General features: G+C 34.7%; 1 long non-coding RNA gene across 1 annotated transcript in view; it reads right to left on the bottom strand.

The window, feature by feature from the left end:
* The window catches only part of LOC149418035 (uncharacterized), a 145,820-nt gene that overhangs the window by 78,109 nt on the left and 44,068 nt on the right, over positions 1 to 23,643 (bottom strand). Inside the window, exon 2 of the long non-coding RNA XR_016303122.1 lies at positions 4,916 to 4,967. This is a non-coding gene — a long non-coding RNA (uncharacterized LOC149418035). The remainder of the gene's footprint in view (positions 1 to 4,915; positions 4,968 to 23,643) is intronic.

The raw sequence follows: 23,643 nt of genomic DNA, 5'->3' as shown, positions 1-23,643 counted from the left end.
GGAAAATAGCGTGGCGTTTAAGGTAAGACACACACTGCGCAAACATACGCAATGTATGCATTACTACGTTCCCAGGCTGACGTAATCACTTGTCCTACCCACGCAAAGCAAATTTGAATCGTAGTATCAGTGTAACGTGTTCTATTACACGGAAATGAACTGTAAATCAAATCCACAAGAAAACGACAGTGTAAATCTCATTCAATTGGGTTGGATAAATCACGAGAAATGTGGAATGATGGAAATCGCCTACCTTGAATTCCCATGAATTCTTGCAGTAGGGCTCTCGACGAATCTTGCACTGTTCACAGGGTGAAATTTCCTCCACAACGAGATAATCTTTGTATGATTTTGATATTTGCAAACAGAGCACAAAGCATGTGAATATACGACGAGGACACGACGATTACACCTTCTTGTTACACGACACGAAAACGAATATTGACTTGCGACAATTTACAATGCAAAAAATCATCTTCTTCTTTCCAAATGTGGGTAAGGCTGCTTTTAAGGAAGGAAATGGATGATAGTAGGTATATGATGGGAAAAATAGTAGGTATTATCTAAAACTGTTTCAATACTAAACAATCAGGATGTTCAATGGATTCCTACTAAATCTATTAATTGTTTATCTCCTATTTTAACAACGAAAGATACAGTAAATGTCAGTAAACGCAAAACGCTAAAACAAACCACCTTCATCAACTCAACTCGATGGAAGGCATTTCACCACTGCAGATCGGCGTTGCATGGGGAGCGTAGGATTGTGTGGGAGTGCGCATGACATGTGTGTTTCTAAAGCATCTATTTTCAGAGAAAATGAATGGATTGTAAGATGTGTTGCGTACATTGCGTACGTGGGCCCAATGTGTTTTTACCTTTAATAGTTAGTCGTTATTTACATTCAAATGTATAAGGTTGGAAATTAATTTTCTTTAGAAGCCGTGGTTTCAAAAGCAAAAAAATAGTGCCCCGGCAAGGCAAGGGTCCTGTGTTCAAGTCCTAGATGTGACCGTATCTTTTTCTGTTTCAGTTTTTCGCTTAGGAATCGCTAATATTGTCTTCAATAATTAAATATTACGATTTGAGGTTTTACTCATTAAGTTATTCCAAAAAATAAACAGTATTTTATACTTATTTGTTATGGCCAATTTTTTTTAAATATCTTTTTGTAGCAAAAGTTTCAGTCTTTAATTAATTGACATCGAAAAAAAACACATATTTAAATCTGAAATTAAACATAATATTAAGTAACATGAGCAATAAATTTTAAAACGTTGAATTGCACGGCAAGAAAGAATGTCATGTAAAATACCTACCCCATTACAAATAAACGTGTTTTAAATTTTACACAACTGTGACATTTATGTATGGTAAACGGTTGTTTACCAGTTTTGTAAAATTAAAAAATCAAAATTTATTAGTAAAGCCTCTAGTAGTTATAATATATAAAATGTGATTTTAGAATGCAATAAAATACCAGATCTATTTATTATTTATTTTAAAACATGATAAAATTGCTTTTTTAATTAGGTATGACGATAAATTGAAGAAAATTTATCACACGTTTCACAAATTTTAGGAGTTTTTATAAATTAGATTTGATGTACGTCATATTTTGAAGCCAAAAGAAGTCAAACATGCTAATCACAAGGGTTAGTCATCGTTAAATTGGATACACGTGTATCGTATATCTTTATTGCTTTGAGTGAAATAGTGTGTACTGTGTACACACTATTACCTACCTACATGGGATGTTTCAAACCTCGTCACATTTGACTGACGATCAAATCCAATGGTAAAGATATTTCGATTCCTTATTAAACGTGATTAAACGGTCTGCATAAACGCAGATTCTCGGCCCATTGCAGCGTTTGATCAAAATGCGATAAGCCTTAACCCTTACCGGAACATTGAACCTTTTCTTTCAATTCCAATTTTTTTTTTGCATATATAGGTTCATTTTGATGTTAATAAATGAGGAAAAATAATAAAAAAAATATGAGTTATTATTTGAAAGATTTATTAAAAAACTTGGTGTGGTCATTCCAGAGTACCACTGCTCCAGTAGCACTTTTTTTTTCAACTGAGAAAAATAACAATAATTGTTTAAAATAATAATTAATGGTAAATAAGAATGAGAAAACTGTTTCATATATGAAAATTATTTTTTATGATAATCGTTGAAGCAGTTTCGCAGCTCCGATAGGCATAAACCTACTTTGCAGGTAGAGCATTCCCATTTCGATCTGCGTGGAACTGCTCTGGTACTGCAATTGGCACACCTGCGAACATTTCCTCTTACTGGTAAATGTTGTGCATTTGCCAAACGCCTTTCTTTTGGCACAAAAGGCTTGTACCGGGGTATCAACTCTACAGACTGCCGACTTTTCCGAAGTTGAAGTTGGCCTGTTCCCATCAAACCTTCTGCAATCGTCAATCGGAATTGCTTATGCACCATTTCTTGGTCATGTAGTTTCCCATGAATAATATAAGAATTAACAACAGTTACATCCAGGAAATGAAAGAATATGCGGTGCCACCACTTCTTACTCTTCCGAGAGATCTCATAATAAGACTTGAGTTGATCCGCTTTATCCACATAGCCCATATGGGTATTGTATTTTTTGACAACCTCGGGATATGTAATGGTCGAATTCGAACCATCTTTATTTTTTCTCACCACAGTGCCAATTATTGAAGGATCTAAAAAGTTTGAAATCAATACACAGCTTCGCTTGTCCATCCATTTTGTGACAGAAATGTTATCGCTCGTTGCATAATCCCAGTCACCTCTTTTCATATTTTTATCTTCTTCCAGATATATATTACCCTCTTTCTCAATTCGCATATTTTTCTTTTTTATGGGCAAATGTAAGCGGTCTCCTCTGATAGTTCCACAAGCGTGAATATTATATTTGCTTAGCTCTGTCATTAGCGGCACAGAAGAAAAATAATTATCGAAGAACACAATGTAATTTTTATCGATCAACTTTTTTGTCAACTGCTTTATTACTCGACCTCCTAAATCTTTTTCGACTTTGTTTTCAATTTTTCCTGTATATATCTCAAATTCAAAAATATATCCTGTTTGGTCTGCCCTCACCCAGATTTTATAACCACGTTTGATGGGTTTTTTTGGCATATATTGTTTGAAAGATATTTTTCCTTTAAATTTAATCATACTCTCATCTATAGCTTGATGTTGAGTGGGTAACATACATTCATCATATGATTGTGATAAGGTTTCTAGAAATGGACGAACTTTGTATAATTTATCAAAATTAACACTTCCTTTTTCTGGCATTCGAGTATTATCATTGAGATGAATATTTCCTAAAAGCCAGCTAAATCGCCTTAGTGACATGGTCTTTGCTATAAAGTTGTCTCTCATAGCATCGTTCGATGACCAATAGTCTTTATAACTGGGTGATCGTTTTATACCCATTAGAATGTTGATACCTAGGAACAACTTTAATTCTTCAGTAGTAATAGGGGTATAGTTGGTGCCATATTGTTCTGCTGCGTATAAATTTGTTTGATATACAATGTGTTCAAACAAATCATTTGTGAAGAGACTTGAAAATATCTCTACTGGGGATTTTCCAACAAGCCTTGAAATTTGTACACCTGTTTCCTCAGTAAATGGTTCAATGTTCTTAATTTTGTCAATATTCCTCACCCATTCATAATTCTCAGGTATATTTGTTTGAACCGTAAGTAATGACGACAGAGGTGCATTATCATCTTCGCAGAAATCGTCATCCAAATCTTCGATTTCTGTAGGATTAAAGATTTCTTCTGGATTTAATTCATCTTCACTCAAATCTTCAACTTCAGATTCGGGATCTGACGGTAAATCTATGACATATGCATTTATTTCAAAATCGCTCAGCCTTTCCATCTGGAAGAACATCAAAATAACTTTTACTAGCAAAATGCGGTAACACAAAAAATTAATTTACGGTCAGTGCAGATTTCCCTAGTGGAGCTGTGGTACACTTGAAGTAACACATGAAAAATTCAAACCACGAATGGTAATTTACATATTTCGATATAATTCTTAAAATAATCACAATAGCACATTGTATTTTAATAGAAAATTGGATTATTACCTTAATATCTGCACAAAAAAGAGGTTTTTTGTAGCACTGAACTCTTCTAACATCCGACTGTCAAAAAATCTCTCGATGAATGACAAAAATGTCGATAAAAACGATGATATTCAAATTTTGAAGGAAGTTTTTGGCAGCGGCCAATAGATGGCAGTATCAGTTACTTCAATAAATGTGTGATATTTTAAAAAGCACACTGCTCCTCTAGGAAATAATTATTTTCTATGTGTGCTCACAGGGATACCACAAAACCGTTAAGGGTTAAAGCTTAAAGGGCCCTATAACACCACGACACCCACCATGGTGGCACAACCACTTGGGACACCAAATTTTCGCTGAAAATACCCTATCCAAACCTTGAAGTTGAACCTTATAAATCGCTAAAAACCCTCTAACCAAAACACAGTTCGCCAGAACACAGTGATGGCAAGCCATTTCTTAATAAAATATTGGTACATTAAGAATATATCGGAACACGTGTTCACGCAGCTGCGCTTATCCTAATATAGTGACGCAATGCGAAAATATTAGAATTGTTATAAGCACTTGTTCCGACATCCGTGTTTTACTGATGTTTATTAGGAAATTTGTCGATTAATTCGTTAAAGGCCTGCAGTCCCGTTTTTAATAGGAATACGAATAATTCGACCAGATTTTTAATAGATAAGTAATATTTTATATCAGTATGTTTTCTCCGTGTAGATATCAAAAAGTTCATTCCATTGTTTATTAGTCCTCATCATCTACTAAAAAATGGGATTATCATCTTTTGTATTATTAGAATTTTATTTGATACATACCTTTTGGGCCGTGTTGTTGTCTGACTGAGTTCCGAGAGTCCGAAAAGAATATCTGCAAAAATACAGAACAAAAATAAGAAAAAAAGCATTAGCAAGCAAGTAATTAAAATAATTAGGTACTAAGAATTAATGCAAACAAACCACGCTACACGAAACAATCATTAGGACACAGGCAAGCATTGTACGATATTAAAACTCAGGCCACGGCACAAAACTAAATTGGTGAGAAAATCTCGGAAATTTGTGTTTGTTTAAAAATCAGGGTGAATAATTATTTGTCAAAGGTCCTTGAAGAATTCGTGCACCCACTTAGGACGGGTTGTGTCGGAGAATTTGAACAATTCATCAAATTTCAACGTTCATTTTCGGGTTCTGTGAAAGTCCTATTCAAGTTCTGTTATTATATCATTGTAGGCTAGTTGCTTGACAAAACTGAAATAAAAACAGAACTTGAAAAAATCTTTCACAGAACTTGAAAATGAACGTGGAAATTTGATGAATTGTTCAAATTCTCCGAAACAACCCGTCCTTGTTGTTGTTAACAAGCCAATTTCCATCACGCTAAGTACTGGGAATTTAAAATAAACCAAAACATTAATACTCTCGATCATATATTTTTTTGTAGGTGTCGCAATTAACACCAACCCGTGCGGTGATAATTAATTACTACTAGGATTGAGTGTGAAAAAATGTAAAATGTTTTCCGGTGAAATACACTGGAAAACGTTTAATCAGGTAAGCAATTTAATTTGATAGAAAAAGCACGAAAGAACCTAAATTTAAAGTTTATTTTAAAATCATATGGTTTGAATTTAGAATAAGCAGTCTGTCGAGAAATAAATTATCTTTTATTATAAGGATTCTTGACAATAATTTATCAATTTAATTAAGTGTCCCAACTGCTCATAAATGCTGGAGTTAGTGAGATTATGGCATCCCAATTCTGGTGCGTAGTAAGGCGTAGTTATGAAACAAAAGATTAGTAAAAAAAATGTGCCGGGATTTGAGCCTGCGACTTTCAGATTCGTCAAAAGTCGTACCCCATCGACAACGGAGGACGTTAAATTAATTTTAATTTTTAATGACGATCTGATTGATATTCACTCCAATGCATATTACATCAGTTGTATTTAAAAAGAGATCAGCGTTATGCTAGATCTATAGCTGAGCAATCATTTGTATCAAATATATAGAGTGTGTCGGCACGTGCCCGAAAAACTTTATACAGCTATTCCTTAGCACATTTGGAGTAAAAAATGGTATGGGCACTTTGCTGTGAGGTAACATTTTTATTCAATTAAAAAAAAAAAATATTAAAAATCCACACTCCATCACTGACATTGGCATTGTTTCTCGTGTTCAACAGCTGTTATTAGCAAGTGTGTCAAAAAGCGTCCTCGCTCTTTCATACACACTAAATAATAATAGTTGAAAATGAGACGAATGGTGCCATCCCATTTCGTTGTGATTGTAAAAGCGCGCCAATGTAGGTACGTTCGTACATTATTCAACGAAACTCGAATAAAATATGGCCAGATGGGTTTTCAAACATTGACAAAGGATAAAACATTGGTGACATTTGGTGAAAATATGAATAAGAAATTTTTTATTTAAAAAAAAATGTTACCGGACAGCAAAGTGCCCATAACATTTTTTAGTCCAAATGTGCTAAGGAATAGCTGGTTAAAGTTTGTCAGGTACGTGCCGATACACCCTGTATAACTATAATTCACTTGAAGCAGGAGGGTTACTTTCAGGAATCTCGATAGAGCGTGTTTTAGATTGGTTTATTGTTTTGATTTTCTGTGCGGTATTGCTAATCAGATTAAAAAAATCCAATGCCAAAATAAGCAGTATAAAACAAAATTTAAAACTTATTAAAAAAAATCTAGGGTTAACGTGATCCAAATAATCAATTGATGAAAAGGAATTAAGTGGCAGAAGGAAGGTAGTTCAATAAATGTTTTAGTTGCATGTGACTCGTAATTTGAAATTGTGCAATACAAACAGTTAATTGCATCAATACACTCTCAATCAATCACACGTGAGGTTAAATGAGACAAAAAAATCCACATAACTTGACCCATAACACAATGCAAGCATTATAATTGAACGTGGTTCTGTAGAGTGAAGTTACATAACAAAACCTCAAGATATGAAAACTTTTGTGCAAGTCTTGACGAAGCCAAACGGGCTACGGAGAGAAATATTGGAGGTGTAAATAAACTACACTACACCATACAACAAATTCATGGATGGCATAGAGACCATTCCTGCGTCGCAGATTTGCAAAAATAATGGGTGAACTAAAACGGTGCAACCCAAATAAAAAAAGTCCATTATAAAGACCGCATAAAAGATGGAACGATGATTTACAAAGACACAGAAGGCTAAAATGGCAGGCCTTCGACCAAAATAGGAAACATTGGAATGGCTGGAAGGAATCCTATACCCGACGATGGGAGCTTCATAAACTGGCGGACCCAAACTTCTCAAATGTTATTTGCTTATGGTAAACGCAAATTAACTGTTACAGTCCCGGGACTTTTTATAAAACAGATGTAGACAGACATTTTATTCTTATTTTGAACAAATGTGAAAAATGTTATCAAGTAATATCATAATTCTGCCTTAGAAGGCGGGAAACGGGTAAGACAAAATTTCATTAATCGGAATAAAACGGTAGATGTATAAAGAAACTAAGTCACGGCGGCCGGGACACTTTTCTTTATATTTTTTATCACACATAAATAGATAGAGATATATGGCACACTCTGAGAAGGGGTCGATTTTCCGAATGCTTTTTGCAAAAAATAGTAATTATATGGAATGTTGTCTTGGATATGAAAGAGATGAGAAGACCAAAAGCTTTTCTTTGTTGCAAGACTTAATTAGGCAGAACGACGCCCAATTAAAATCTGCAGTTATAATAATGGTGATTAAATTATTATTCTCGAACTTTTGCCTCTTGCGCAAGCATCTGACTCAATGTGTGCAGTGGTAGCTATATGCACATTTGAACAATGCACTTTCATTCGCCGGGAGCTAAAACTGTCCCAAACAATAGCTTGTCGCCACAACAGTGGCCGCATAAAAATATATAAATCACACACGCCTTAGCAGCAGTGTGGAAATTAAACCACCGGGTAGAAAGTGAGTGCGCTGAATTATTCATGCGCATTTTTAGTGCATTATTATAATGCGATTTTTTTAATAAGTGCTCCAGTTGCTGCATCGGTTAGTTGACTGGGTCAAAACGTCATTTGATTGTTTCTACAAGGTGACCGTAAAACAGGCCACCATTGGGAATCGATATTGCTTTAACTGTTTAGCACGTAGCCGCGGCCGTTGGAGAATATTGCAAGAACTGTACATGCATATTGAGAGCAGTATTAATCAAAGCACATGTTGCAAGTCGGATTGCAATAAATTCTTCAACCAAATCGAATAAAGTACTAAACTAACTCTGGTTTGACGGTCATTTAAAATGGTGCTACTGCTAAGCAGCAATAGCGTGTCGTGCATAGACATATGAATATTAGTAGACCTGCCCTAAGTGATTAAAAGCGTATTATCCCCACTCCCCATACCGGTTCCATTGGAGCCGGCTGGGCTCGCGTATGGCCTCAAGTGAAATTTGAAAACGTGACGTCATCATTCTTGTGCGAACTATGGTCGAGGCATCATCGGTTCATTTTACGAAATAACACGGCAAAATGTTGACTCGTGATATGAAAACTTGTAAAAATAGATGTGAAAAAGAGAATAAACCCAATTGTCGTATTACATTCCATAAGTAAGCATTATTTTACTTTATTTTAAGCTTATTCACACCGTATTATATGGATCAGTTTTAGAAACATATACTATCACATCACAATGTAGCGATTCTCAAGTGTGCTCATCGTTGTTTACTGGGGTAAGTAAATTATGAAACATTTGTAAAAGTGTCTTAACTAAATACTCTGAAACTAACTACGACTCTGCAAACAGAAGAAATTTACTTTGCCGAATTTGGACTTCGCAAATTAGTTCATAACGTGGCGAGTAATTTGCGCTCCCATGTAAAAATGTCTATTCATTCAAAAGCAGATTTCACTTTTAAGAACTAAATGGTGATATTATAATGCGAGATGCCTATTTACTGTCAGATTGATTTATTGACGAATCACAGTCAGCTTAACCCCCTTCGTTCTTCAACAGTTGATTTTACCTCTCGCCATTATCTTCTCGTCTATTAATTCCTATGTCTGTGGTGTCGTGACTTTTCTTCCGAATTTCAGGAATTAGCGATTTTTAGGTTTTTTCAGCTGTTTGAATGAAAAAAAAACGTTTCTCAAGAATAACAATTTACACAATATAATTATTTGTCTTTTTAACGCCCTTTTTAGCAACTTTTACATTTGAATAGTAAAATTAAAAAAATATATTTACTATACAAACACATAGATGTCGCTGATATTTTCGATTTAAATTGTGACACATTAACAGGCAAATTAGTTTAGCTCGTTTTAATTAATGTAAATAACGAGTAATCATAATTTACGCAAATCCTTAAGTATTCACAATATCTTTTTTAAATTTTTATTATTTATTACTCGTATAAACATTTCAAGATTCAATTAAAGTGATAATAACGGTGACCGGGTATGTCATCAAAATGACAATTCAACATACCTACAAAAAGTCATATAAAGTCATGAGAAGTGATGAAACAAAAACTAGGTTAAATAGGTTACATAGGAAACTATTAAACCTTGTTTTTGTTTCATCACTTTTAACGACTCCATACCACTTTTTAAAGGTGTGTTGAATTTTCATTTTGATGAAATATCATGGAATCGATAATAACATAAATAAATAAATAACATTGATACTGCCCAAAGATCACAATAAGTGCGCAACAATAGATTTGGTTCTTCTTTAATGTATCAGCCGGTGAACACCAGAATACCATCCTTTGGACAAGGGAGTTTTTCTTATAAAGCTCTGTTGCTTTATAATATACTCGGTGAATATACAAAAAAAAACTATAAGTTCGTTGAATCTATTCAAGAAAATAAAAAAAAAGCAAAAAATACCATACTGGCTGAGAGTGGTGATTTTGGATTCCCCACGTCGTGGTTTCTCTCGTGAATCACCTTTCTATGTGATCTATTTGTGTATGTGTTATGTGATGTACTTATTTGATTGAACATAATTGTTAAGCTGCTCAATCCGACACAGGAATTAAAATCATTCATTTTAAAAATATGTTTTACCTATGCTAAACTGTTATTTTCAATTTAATTTATAATCGTTATGCAAAAGTTCAAAAAGGTCAAGTGCAAAAATTCAATTAAAATAACTAAACCACCAGTAACAATATTTTGTATCTTTTATTATTTATAGTAGATCGTACGAACGTGATCGAAGATCATCCTCTTACTTCTCACAAGTCTTGTATGAAAACGAAAAATACAAAAGATACTAGAACGTTAACGTTACGAACGACCTCTCTCTGGGACTACTACATACGTAATTAAATATCATCCAATATCATTAGCCTTGGATATAATAGATCGCCGGCCTTCTGGAATATTCTTGCATTGAGAATGTTATTTTACAATACAAAAATAAATATTTTTCAATAAGCACTCATCTGCAATTCAAAAAAACTAATTATATTAAAACAAATGCTAAGGTTATGAAATTGATGTATTATTTATTCAGAAATGACACCATAATAAATTAAATATAATCTAATACATAATATACTTCTTAGACGCGTAGTTCCTACCCGGCTTCTCTCGAGATATCAAGACAATTTTTTCTTATAAAAAAATTGAAAAACATTAAAAAACAGTATGCCAACAACTGCTTATATTTTTACAGTTAAATGGATATTTCAAAGAAAAAAAGGTTCTTGAAAATATCACAAAGAGAAAGAAGTGCTATCAAAGAATACATATCTCAACACAAGAGGACCTGAGAAAACAATTCCCCTCAGGGCGTATGTCATCTTTGGGCATGCTGTGTGGAGGGTATTTTTAGGAAAAGAAGGAGAGGAAGTTCTGGGAATGAAAAAGGGATGATGGGTGGGTAGGAACTGGGGGTCAGTGAATCCAAGAATGACGGATGTATGAATCCATCCATCCCACTGCAAGGCGATGTTCCAAAAGAGAGTCCTGCTGGAAAGGTCAAAAGGTCTCCCTCAACACATTCTCTCCCGATCCGGCCCGCCACGCAGTTGGTGGGCAGACGCATCCGCCGCCAAGACCCGGACAAACCTCTTCCCATGAACCCGGGCACCCCTGCTAATTCACCAAACAAAGCGAACCACTCGGCAGTGACCTATGGCAGAGGTATTGGTTATCCAATAAAAATTTCCGAGGCAGCGGTACCCATACCCGCCTTTAATTTATAGTTTAGATTGCCTTATACCTGCAAACACTCGAATGTGAATAAATGTCCCCTGTAAACATTTTTTTTAAATATAACTATTTAAAGTTATTCGAGCACCATAAAAACATTTAAAAGGTGTTTTCATTCATCAGAACCATAAAAACATTTGTTGTTAGATAGACCTTCTACATCTAAGCTAAAGTCGTACTTATAAATCAGACCATACGTGAACCAAATATGTATGAAGTGGGACTTGATCACAGGTGGGTGAGTGCATTAATGAACAGGTAACCAATGATATCCGTGACTGCACTACTGGAGAAGGCGGTCCGCACTAAGTACATATTAAAAGTCTTCTCATCAATTAAGAAATCTAAACACTTTACATATTTTAATCCATATAAGCAATGTTTAAATTTAGCCCTTCAAGTTTTAAATATTTTTACATGCAAGTGCAAACAACTGTTGAATTTGGTTCCATGATAACTCAACACAGTGACAATTCAACACACTTTTAAAAAGTCATATAAAGTCATTAGAAACGATTAAAAAAAAAATTTTTTTTAACTAACATACATAACCCAGATAGTCAAGTTTTTGTTTCATCACTTTCCATGACTTTAAATAACTTTTTAAAGATGTGATGAATTATCATTGTGATGATTTATCCGGTTACCGTTGAATTTAAAATGGAAGATATTTTAAGGGAATTTTAAAGGTGCTGTATATACAGGGTGTCCGGAAACTCGTAGTACAAGCGGGAAACTGGTGAATCTACATCACATTTGGAGTCGATTTTGTAGTATATTTTTTTTTTATTTGAGCTTTCGTTATCGAGTAAATCGAGTTTGAAGTTGATTTTTTTTTTTTTTTTTTTTTAATCAAATTCTTATAAATTATTACTGAAGATCAAAGTACCCAACTAATTAAAACTATTTGAAAGTAAAACAAATGAAGAAACTCGGATTTGAAGCATTATTTTGAAATCACCCTTCATTTAACCCGGTGTAATCATAAAATATTTCTGCTCTGCAGGGTTAAAACATCTGTTATTCAACCCTAAACACCAGAAAAAACTTTAACCCTAAAATAGCCGAAAAATATATTTTTTTGGTTTTTTTTTTTTTTTTTTGAAAATGCTCAAATCAAAAAACTATATGTTTTTTTGGGTTCCCCATGTGGTGTAGATTCTCCAGTTTCCCGCTTGTACTACGAGTTTCCGGACACCGTGTATATACATACTAGTGGGCCAGGGCTGACGTTGTCCTGCCACAGACCGCCTTCTATGTAGGGAAGTTAAAATTTTTAGTTTAATGTATTTTTGGTTGAGAAATCTATCTATCCACCTATCGGGTCCAAAACTATCCTATATTTCAAGCTGGAACCAACCATAAACATTCACAAAATTTAATTTAAATCGGTTAAGTAGTTTCGGAGATTAGCGTGTACGAACACTGTGATACGTGAATTTTATATATTTAGATATATTATTTTTGAAGTCGTCGTGAAACCAGATACAATTTCATAAACTAGATAAAATTGTCTTTCAGACGTTTCTATTTGGAATATGATATTTATATAATAAAATTATAATATCGAACATGAAAATGTTATTAACCCTGCAGGCTAATTTGTTCGGTTTAGCGAACTAACAGCTAGAGTAGTCTATTTGTTCGCTTTTGGGAACAGCTCATAGCGGTCTCATGGAAACCGTTGTATCTCCGTTACTATCAGGTTGAAAAATATGATCTAAACAATAAAATATAAAAGTTATCTATAGAATAATTAAAATGTACACCTAAATGTAACCAAGGTTTTTGTATGAAATGATAAAAAGTGAGATGACTAATATGTTTATTATACTACGACTATTAAAACATGTTTTTTTTTCCAGTTTCTTTAGTTTAGTTTTTATTAGAAAAAACGTAAAGTGAGCCATTTTTAAGACTTTTTTTTATGTTGGCATTAAAAATTGTAATATTTCAAATCATATTTACTTCAAATGATACAATTTGAAAGCCTATTTCATCACCTTTCAAAAACAGTTTTCAGTTTTTGGATACGTTCAACAGAAATGTTCAATTTATTTGGATTTTATTGCAAACTGGGAATTATACAAAAATTCCTCCGCCACTTGACAGCGTCGTTAAGAAACAACAAACAATATGGCAGAGGCCTGAATGAAGGGTTAAAAAAATTACCAAAACAATTTGACTCAAAACTTCCATAATTTTGAGAGAATTCGATATTTAGAAAACACAACCACTTTTTAAGCCGTTTGTAGAATAAAATAATGTCAATTATTTTTTTAACTTTCAAGCCATTAACAGAAAAATCCCGCCAATTCGTAATCATAACACTTTGACAATATTTGTTTTTAATCCATGGAATCAAATATAAATCTAAGGACGGGTTGTTTCGGAGAATTTGAACAATTCATCAAATTTCCACGTTCATTTTCGGGTTCTGTGAAAGACTTATTCAAGTTCTGTTTTTATTTCATTGTAGGCTAGTTGCTTGACAAAACTGAAATAAAAACAGAACTTGAAAAAATGAACGTTGAAATTTGATGAATTTTTCAGATTCTCCGAAACAACCCGTCCTAAGAGATAAACTGAGAAGAATAATGTATTCTCTTTTTAAAGACGAACAAATCACGTAGAACAATATCTCGGACCATGTATGGACGCCCAGGTTCAAATCTGTCCCTAAACAACTCTAAGGCTAGTTATGTAAGGCACTAGAAAATGGCCGAGACAGCCCCACAAACCAAAAATACTAGATACCCTAAACTCATTGATGTATTATTAATTTAATTATTGATTGTTAATTTTGTCTGTGCCTAAGTTACTAGATGGTGTAATATTCTAAACTCTGCACAAATACGTTCAAAAGTGTTAATAATGTTTAGAGATAATTTTAAATAAGTTGTTAGATTTCGTAACAAGAAAGTTTACCTTATTACATAACGATTACGTGTTTAAATAATGAAACGAATTGTTTAAAAAAAAGAAAAGTGGTTAAGCATTTAAGAACGAAAGTACATGGAATAAAATTGTTACACGTGCTGTAAGTAATACAGTACTTGTTAATACATGACATGTTTTAAGCGGTTGATTATAATAAGTTTATCTATAGGCAAGTACCTGATTTGGTTTAATTTTAATATGTTTAAGGTTGCTAATTTAAACTAGGGGTCAGTCCTTTCTGATACGTTGTGTAAACCAAAAAAATACTAATTCGTATTCGAAAGACTTTCCTTTCCAATTTGCATAGAAATAAATCGTCAAACAAAAACACAGTTTGCTTAGGAATAGTGTTATCAGGAATGCTATTTGAAAATTTCGAAACAAGAATATCTCCATAAAAAATTTGATTTTACGCATTGAAATAATATGTATATATCCTTGGAATGGTGTGATTGAACATGCTATATTTTAACATATAAACATTATATATAGGTACTGCTTAGCATACATACTCCGATTTTTAAGTAAAAAGGTGGAGATACATTATCTGTGTCCTAAGTCATCGATATTTGATACGATGAGTTAGTTTGAATCTTACAATTTAAACTTCACTTCAGAGGAATGAATCTTTTTCATTTGATGTACAGTTACCATTGCTGTATTATACTAGATTAGCCCTGTCTAGTTAAATTCATTTAAAAAATAACGCCACGTAGCGTACGTCACAAATATGGAGATGAACTTAACAACCCAACTCTGTTTAAACTCCTTGTACAAGCGTTCAAACTCGTAAGCGAAACCCCGGAGAATTTGTTGTCAGAGGTGTTGTAATATGGACATAATTCAAATTCGAAAATTTGGAACTGGGTTATTTTTGTGATTGAAAAAACGAACTTGCCCAGTAGATATAGCTGAGAAGCAAAATAGCTTACTCTAGACCAACAAAAGGTAAAACGCAATGCACAGTGCCCATTTCGCATTGCGACACAATGCCTTTTCATAAATATGCACGTGAACCAAACCAAAATTGTGTTGGGGTTATTTTTAAATGAATATGCCGTGTCTAGTCTAATTTATTCTATGACAATTACTCACAAAGTTACGTTATGATAGAACGTCCAAACCCTTGTCCTGCCGGAAGGAGCTTCCGGAAGGACAATTCGACGAGTGTGCGTCCTGCCAGCAGTACGCAATTTTTTGCGGTTTTTGTATGAATATAAGAGGCTGTCCTTCTAGCAGTACTCGACTTTTATGCATGTTAAAAATAGGCAGAGGTGACAAACTTTCTGTATTTTATTTAATAAAATTAGATATGGGCGCTTATTAACATAACAGGGTAGAAAATAAACAAGAAAATGAAAAAAAAAACGAAAGTGAAAATTGTATTTATTTTGAGAAAATTAAAAAAAGGTATAATAAAATAAGACATGGGCGCTTATTAATATAACAGGGTAGAAAATAAACAAGAAAATGAAGAAAAAAAAACGTAAGTGAAAATTGTATTTACTTTGAGAAAATTAAAAAAAGGATTATGCTGGAATTCCATTCGCGATATGGTAGGTGAAGCAGTTTCTTCCTGTCTGTGGAGAGCATAAAACACATCGCGGACCACATGTCTTGCAAAAAAAGCTCGCCTTCTGCTGTTTTTTGTTGACTCTGGAGCAAACTATACATTTGCGTTGAACTCTCTTTCTGTCATCTGATTTTGACAGGGCCTCAAGAATGTGTTCTCCGCTGTGAGCGATGTTCTCGTGTGGTGGCGGCTCATTCTCTTGTAGGTTATCATCGTCATTAATAGTTAGAGCTAATACCAGGTTGGTAGTAAACCACCTGTGAGACACCTGATCATGTTCGGAGCGAAAGAAATTATTAAAAACCAAATACGCATTCGTTTCTATAATGCCCAGAACTGAGGCATATATTCTATGTTCCCATTTTTGTGTGCCCCAAGCTTTCTCCAATGCCAATCCATCCTGCCTAATGTGATTGTGAATATCGATAGCCGCAGCCCCGTCAAAATATTGCTGGACTAATTTAGGCCGATCGACTTCTCGGTAAAATAAATTTCCTTCATCGTCCCACCTTCTTTTGCGTGATGGCAGGCCAGGCAGTGTCGTTTCGCAAGTGGCTACAAATGTATGAATCTTTTTGTCTCTCCAGGCACAGGCAGTGAGCTGCACAGAGTCTTTTTCTGCTGTACTCACAACAGATGCCCCCTTATGCGTAGGACACTGAGCTGCCATCTCAGACACAGGATAGAAACTATGTGCTGTCTTTACCAGTCCAATAAAATACAATCCAACTTTGAATAACTCCACAGCTGTTTTGACTGAAGCAAACCAAGAGTCACCAACTATAACTCTGCCAGAACCATACCATGGCTCTGTCAATCTCAAAGTAGTTGCAGTTCCTGCGCCAAATTCTCTTTGCCATTTCTTCGTACTCATTGCTTCTTTGCCCTCATTAATTTCCATTCTGATCATAATGTTTGTGTCACTATCACACGCTGTTTTTACTTCACAACCGACTCCTTTTGGTTTTCTTTTAATCTTCATAACTGCTGGCATTCCGTTTTTGAAGTACGCACCCCTTCCATACCAGGCGAACATGGATTCATCTACAGTTATTTTTGACCCAGGATGGATGGTATCTTTTAGTTTATCATTCACCATCGTTACTAATGTTCTAGTGTTACGCCATTTATCAGAAAAATCAAGGTCTGAGGATTGTGTGAAGCGCAATGCCATGAGAATGATCTCAAATCTTTGGCGGCTCATACCAAATCTTTGTCCAAAATTTGCAGGGGGATATATTCCATCAGAGGTGGTATTCCAATAGGATCGTCGATCTGGAAGTTCTTGAAGAGTCATAGCATATAATATGCCAAAAACAGTTAATAATTCCTTCTCGTTCAACAGTTTTTGTCTTGCTGGAAACGAATAGTTGGTGCAATGGACTATGTAACTAAGCTTCTCTCTCGGAAATATCATGAAAAATGCATCCTTGATACTTCGTGCGGGCCCCAATGGTACTAGCAAGGTAGCTTTGAAATAGCCTTGTTGTCGTTGATCGACACGTATTGCTTCATGAAAAGTCCAGGTAACACCCTTTGCAACTGTTGTATTTCGAGCAGAATTTACGTTGCTTGTACTTGAATTCGGATGTACTGAAATACTTGTCTCGTCATCTTCGCTCGAAGAAGAAGAACCCGATTCAGACGATGCTGAAAAAAAATCCATTATTAGTGATCAACAGACGCAAAGGGGTGTAGGTACTCAATATATTTAAACTTAAAATTATTTTCCAAATAAATATAAGCAATAATTATTAGCCAGAAACACCCATACAAATTGAAAAAATCTTCCGAGAAGAAATAATAACCGCCGACGCGTCGCGACGGTACTCACACCCTCCTGATTTCCGGTCAGGTGATCGATCCATTGAGCTACGCCGGCCTATCTCCTGTCCCGTCAAATTATTCAATATGTATTAGAAATATTTCGTTCAACAACTATTGCTTATTTTATTATTTCACCTAAGAACAACATACTTTATTATAGTAGGGAAGGCAATTTTACTTGCTAAATTCCCCACTAGATAGCGTCGCGACAAATTATGTCTACATTTTATTGGTGAATACTTAGAATTGTCAAATATTATTATTTTTCGTCGTCGGCAGTTATTATATCTTCTCGGAAGATTTTTTCAATTTGTATGGGTGTTTCTGGCTAATAATTATTGCTTATAATAATTTGTAATCCTTTGTGATATGCATAAAAACCTTGTCTTATAAACATTAATAAAGTTTAGACGCTGGACGTTCTATCATTTGATAGAACGTCCAGCGTCCTGCCAGCAGGACTTTACGTACTACCGGTAGGACGTAAGTTTTTTGTTTATATGCGGCTTTGTAGGCCTGCTAGCAGGATGCCGTTAACTGCATTGCATAGTGCGTCTCTTTCTGATTCAGCGAGTTTTTGAATCGTATTTCTGCGATCAGTCTGGCCAAAATGGCGGCGAGTATAAGACGTGGGGTCCGCGTTCGCGTCAAAGCCACGTATTTCGACGAAAATGATGGCCTAAACACATGGAGTCGCAAACATTTTGGTGATAATTACGACATTAGTTATTGTTGGGGCACTGTAAAAAAGTTAGAAAACAATTATGCAAGGGTATATTGGGAAATTGACAAAAAAATATCAACCGTGCCCGTTGGAGTTCTAATTGCTGAAACCGAAAATGACAATTTAGTGGAAGCAAATACAAATGAAGAACATTGTAAGTACAAACTTTCTTATTTTATTCATAGGCTTACGTTTATAGTAAGCCTAGTATATTCCCATAGAAAAAATAGTACTTGGAGGTTGCTTGTTCGTTTCCATTATTTACGTGATTGACAATTTTTTTTTGACAGGCACAACATAAATTAACTTTGCTAAGTTTGACTTGTATGGGTATGTATGCGTATGTATTTGCGTGTCTGTGTGTGTGGGCGCGTGCTTGCCTGTGTGTCTGTGCCTGGGTGTGTGTGTATTAAAAATATTTTTATTATTTTTTAACTGATAAACTTTATTAATGTTTATAAGACAAGGTTTTTATGCATATCACAAAGGATTACAAATTATTATAAGCAATAATTATTAGCCAGAAACACCCATACAAATTGAAAAAATCTTCCGAGAAGATATAATAACTGCCGACGACGAAAAATAATAATATTTGACAATTCTAAGTATTCACCAATAAAATGTAGACATAATTTGTCGCGACGCTATCTAGTGGGGAATTTAGCAAGTAAAATTGCCTTCCCTACTATAATAAAGTATGTTGTTCTTAGGTGAAATAATAAAATAAGCAATAGTTGTTGAACGAAATATTTCTAATACATATTGAATAATTTGACGGGACAGGAGATAGGCCGGCGTAGCTCAATGGATCGATCACCTGACCGGAAATCAGGAGGGTGTGAGTACCGTCGCGACGCGTCGGCGGTTATTATTTCTTCTCGGAAGATTTTTTCAATTTGTATGGGTGTTTCTGGCTAATAATTATTGCTTATATTTATTTGGAAAATAATTTTAAGTTTAAATATATTGAGTACCTACACCCCTTTGCGTCTGTTGATCACTAATAATGGATTTTTTTTCAGCATCGTCTGAATCGGGTTCTTCTTCTTCGAGCGAAGATGACGAGACAAGTATTTCAGTACATCCGAATTCAAGTACAAGCAACGTAAATTCTGCTCGAAATACAACAGTTGCAAAGGGTGTTACCTGGACTTTTCATGAAGCAATACGTGTCGATCAACGACAACAAGGCTATTTCAAAGCTACCTTGCTAGTACCATTGGGGCCCGCACGAAGTATCAAGGATGCATTTTTCATGATATTTCCGAGAGAGAAGCTTAGTTACATAGTCCATTGCACCAACTATTCGTTTCCAGCAAGACAAAAACTGTTGAACGAGAAGGAATTATTAACTGTTTTTGGCATATTATATGCTATGACTCTTCAAGAACTTCCAGATCGACGATCCTATTGGAATACCACCTCTGATGGAATATATCCCCCTGCAAATTTTGGACAAAGATTTGGTATGAGCCGCCAAAGATTTGAGATCATTCTCATGGCATTGCGCTTCACACAATCCTCAGACCTTGATTTTTCTGATAAATGGCGTAACACTAGAACATTAGTAACGATGGTGAATGATAAACTAAAAGATACCATCCATCCTGGGTCAAAAATAACTGTAGATGAATCCATGTTCGCCTGGTATGGAAGGGGTGCGTACTTCAAAAACGGAATGCCAGCAGTTATGAAGATTAAAAGAAAACCAAAAGGAGTCGGTTGTGAAGTAAAAACAGCGTGTGATAGTGACACAAACATTATGATCAGAATGGAAATTAATGAGGGCAAAGAAGCAATGAGTACGAAGAAATGGCAAAGAGAATTTGGCGCAGGAACTGCAACTACTTTGAGATTGACAGAGCCATGGTATGGTTCTGGCAGAGTTATAGTTGGTGACTCTTGGTTTGCTTCAGTCAAAACAGCTGTGGAGTTATTCAAAGTTGGATTGTATTTTATTGGACTGGTAAAGACAGCACATAGTTTCTATCCTGTGTCTGAGATGGCAGCTCAGTGTCCTACGCATAAGGGGGCATCTGTTGTGAGTACAGCAGAAAAAGACTCTGTGCAGCTCACTGCCTGTGCCTGGAGAGACAAAAAGATTCATACATTTGTAGCCACTTGCGAAACGACACTGCCTGGCCTGCCATCACGCAAAAGAAGGTGGGACGATGAAGGAAATTTATTTTACCGAGAAGTCGATCGGCCTAAATTAGTCCAGCAATATTTTGACGGGGCTGCGGCTATCGATATTCACAATCACATTAGGCAGGATGGATTGGCATTGGAGAAAGCTTGGGGCACACAAAAATGGGAACATAGAATATATGCCTCAGTTCTGGGCATTATAGAAACGAATGCGTATTTGGTTTTTAATAATTTCTTTCGCTCCGAACATGATCAGGTGTCTCACAGGTGGTTTACTACCAACCTGGTATTAGCTCTAACTATTAATGACGATGATAACCTACAAGAGAATGAGCCGCCACCACACGAGAACATCGCTCACAGCGGAGAACACATTCTTGAGGCCCTGTCAAAATCAGATGACAGAAAGAGAGTTCAACGCAAATGTATAGTTTGCTCCAGAGTCAACAAAAAACAGCAGAAGGCGAGCTTTTTTTGCAAGACATGTGGTCCGCGATGTGTTTTATGCTCTCCACAGACAGGAAGAAACTGCTTCACCTACCATATCGCGAATGGAATTCCAGCATAATCCTTTTTTTAATTTTCTCAAAGTAAATACAATTTTCACTTACGTTTTTTTTTCTTCATTTTCTTGTTTATTTTCTACCCTGTTATATTAATAAGCGCCCATGTCTTATTTTATTATACCTTTTTTTAATTTTCTCAAAATAAATACAATTTTCACTTTCGTTTTTTTTTTCATTTTCTTGTTTATTTTCTACCCTGTTATGTTAATAAGCGCCCATATCTAATTTTATTAAATAAAATACAGAAAGTTTGTCACCTCTGCCTATTTTTAACATGCATAAAAGTCGAGTACTGCTAGAAGGACAGCCTCTTATATTCATACAAAAACCGCAAAAAATTGCGTACTGCTGGCAGGACGCACACTCGTCGAATTGTCCTTCCGGAAGCTCCTTCCGGCAGGACAAGGGTTTGGACGTTCTATCATAACGTAACTTTGTGAGTAATTGTCATAGAATAAATTAGACTAGACACGGCATATTCATTTAAAAATAACCCCAACACAATTTTGGTTTGGTTCACGTGCATATTTATGAAAAGGCATTGTGTCGCAATGCGAAATGGGCACTGTGCATTGCGTTTTACCTTTTGTTGGTCTAGAGTAAGCTATTTTGCTTCTCAGCTATATCTACTGGGCAAGTTCGTTTTTTCAATCACAAAAATAACCCAGTTCCAAATTTTCGAATTTGAATTATGTCCATATTACAACACCTCTGACAACAAATTCTCCGGGGTTTCGCTTACGAGTTTGAACGCTTGTACAAGGAGTTTAAACAGAGTTGGGTTGTTAAGTTCATCTCCATATTTGTGACGTACGCTACGTGGCGTTATTTTTTAAATGAATTTAACTAGACAGGGCTAATCTAGTATAATACAGCAATGGTAACTGTACATCAAATGAAAAAGATTCATTCCTCTGAAGTGAAGTTTAAATTGTAAGATTCAAACTAACTCATCGTATCAAATATCGATGACTTAGGACACAGATAATGTATCTCCACCTTTTTACTTAAAAATCGGAGTATGTATGCTAAGCAGTACCTATATATAATGTTTATATGTTAAAATATAGCATGTTCAATCACACCATTCCAAGGATATATACATATTATTTCAATGCGTAAAATCAAATTTTTTATGGAGATATTCTTGTTTCGAAATTTTCAAATAGCATTCCTGATAACACTATTCCTAAGCAAACTGTGTTTTTGTTTGACGATTTATTTCTATGCAAATTGGAAAGGAAAGTCTTTCGAATACGAATTAGTATTTTTTTGGTTTACACAACGTATCAGAAAGGACTGACCCCTAGTTTAAATTAGCAACCTTAAACATATTAAAATTAAACCAAATCAGGTACTTGCCTATAGATAAACTTATTATAATCAACCGCTTAAAACATGTCATGTATTAACAAGTACTGTATTACTTACAGCACGTGTAACAATTTTATTCCATGTACTTTCGTTCTTAAATGCTTAACCACTTTTCTTTTTTTTAAACAATTCGTTTCATTATTTAAACACGTAATCGTTATGTAATAAGGTAAACTTTCTTGTTACGAAATCTAACAACTTATTTAAAATTATCTCTAAACATTATTAACACTTTTGAACGTATTTGTGCAGAGTTTAGAATATTACACCATCTAGTAACTTAGGCACAGACAAAATTAACAATCAATAATTAAATTAATAATACATCAATGAGTTTAGGGTATCTAGTATTTTTGGTTTGTGGGGCTGTCTCGGCCATTTTCTAGTGCCTTACATAACTAGCCTTAGAGTTGTTTAGGGACAGATTTGAACCTGGGCGTCCATACATGGTCCGAGATATTGTTCTACGTGATTTGTTCGTCTTTAAAAAGAGAATACATTATTCTTCTCAGTTTATCTCTTAGGACGGGTTGTTTCGGAGAATCTGAAAAATTCATCAAATTTCAACGTTCATTTTTTCAAGTTCTGTTTTTATTTCAGTTTTGTCAAGCAACTAGCCTACAATGAAATAAAAACAGAACTTGAATAAGTCTTTCACAGAACCCGAAAATGAACGTGGAAATTTGATGAATTGTTCAAATTCTCCGAAACAACCCGTCCTTAGATTTATATTTGATTCCATGGATTAAAAACAAATATTGTCAAAGTGTTATGATTACGAATTGGCGGGATTTTTCTGTTAATGGCTTGAAAGTTAAAAAAATAATTGACATTATTTTATTCTACAAACGGCTTAAAAAGTGGTTGTGTTTTCTAAATATCGAATTCTCTCAAAATTATGGAAGTTTTGAGTCAAATTGTTTTGGTAATTTTTTTAACCCTTCATTCAGGCCTCTGCCATATTGTTTGTTGTTTCTTAACGACGCTGTCAAGTGGCGGAGGAATTTTTGTATAATTCCCAGTTTGCAATAAAATCCAAATAAATTGAACATTTCTGTTGAACGTATCCAAAAACTGAAAACTGTTTTTGAAAGGTGATGAAATAGGCTTTCAAATTGTATCATTTGAAGTAAATATGATTTGAAATATTACAATTTTTA

The sequence above is a fragment of the Hesperophylax consimilis genome, chromosome 14 (assembly GCF_061612785.1).
Source record: "Hesperophylax consimilis isolate HC1 chromosome 14, BYU_Hcon_1.0, whole genome shotgun sequence".
Lineage (NCBI taxonomy): Eukaryota > Metazoa > Arthropoda > Insecta > Trichoptera > Limnephilidae > Hesperophylax > Hesperophylax consimilis.
The sequence above is the reverse complement of the archived record's forward strand: the minus strand, read 5'-3'. Positions and strand labels throughout refer to the sequence as shown.